General features: G+C 37.4%; 1 protein-coding gene across 1 annotated transcript in view; it reads left to right on the forward strand.

Moving 5' to 3' along the window:
* The window catches only part of LOC105743096 (NACHT, LRR and PYD domains-containing protein 1-like), a 32703-nt gene that overhangs the window by 8846 nt on the left and 22760 nt on the right, over window positions 1-1097 (forward strand). The gene's annotated exons all lie outside the window — the stretch shown is intronic.

Below are 1097 nucleotides of genomic sequence, written 5' to 3' on the forward strand. Positions count from 1 at the left end.
GGCCTGACATGGAACCTTAGAATTTTAGGCAAGTACCAAGGCCTAAGCCATATGTGGGCAAAAGGATACCAGGGAAGAGAAAAAAGTTTGGAATGGATGGTAACAAATGGAGTCTAAGACTCCAGTCTGTAGAAATTCAGAACCATCTACTCCAAGTGGGGACAGGGATGGAGAGGCCCTAGCTCAGCCAGGTGCCCAGTGGTTACTGTACACAGTAACAAAAGTGCAGGAAAAAATGACAACATGTCATGTTGTATGTGGTTACACCTGCCTATACTCACATTGATCCAGAAGCTGAGACAGAAATCATGAATTCATGACAAAGCAGGCAATTTAGTGAGATCCTGTGTCAAAACAAAAAGTAAAATAATAGAGAATCATAAAAGCTTCTCCATCCCTGTCCCCACTTGGAGTAGATGGTCCTCAATTTCTACAGACTGGAATATACTTCGTTGTAGAGGTCTTTCACAGTAGCCTCATGTACTTGGTTGCATTTGGTGGACAACATAAAAAAGAAAACAGATAATTCATTTGAAATTTTATTTTCTTCGATTCTTTTTTCCCATCTTCCTTCCTATTTTTTAATGCTTTTGCCATTCTCCATCATTGGCATCTTCCTGAAAGAGTTAAAGTTATCATGCCATAGTGGTACATACATCCCTAAGTTAACAGCCACAGAATTCGTACTAGGTAAATCTTGGAAAGAGCACATATGCAAAGAGATGAACAGACAAAGAAAATGTGGTATTTATGTTCAAAGCATAGCTACTCTACCATAAAAAAGGATAAACTTGAGACATGTTTAGGTAATTGGATGCATCTCTAGGTCATAATCATAACTGAAATAAATTGGATACACAAGTTTAAATGTTATGTTGTTTCTCTTAGGTGAGAAACAGGGTAAACAAAGAGTAAAATGAAAGATAGATATTGGGAAGTGGGGAGAATATGTTCAAATGGAAAAGTGAACAAGGGAGAGAGATGAAATGAAGGGAGAAGGGATTTAAAACCAAAGGATGAAGGAAAAATGGTAATAAAGTATATATGCGAGGGGAAGAGGGTTAGATAGAAAAGGAGGAAAAAATAAGTTATATTAT

Source organism: Octodon degus, unplaced genomic scaffold (assembly GCF_000260255.1).
Source record: "Octodon degus isolate 3935 unplaced genomic scaffold, OctDeg1.0 scaffold00098, whole genome shotgun sequence".
NCBI classification, from domain to species: Eukaryota; Metazoa; Chordata; class Mammalia; order Rodentia; family Octodontidae; genus Octodon; species Octodon degus.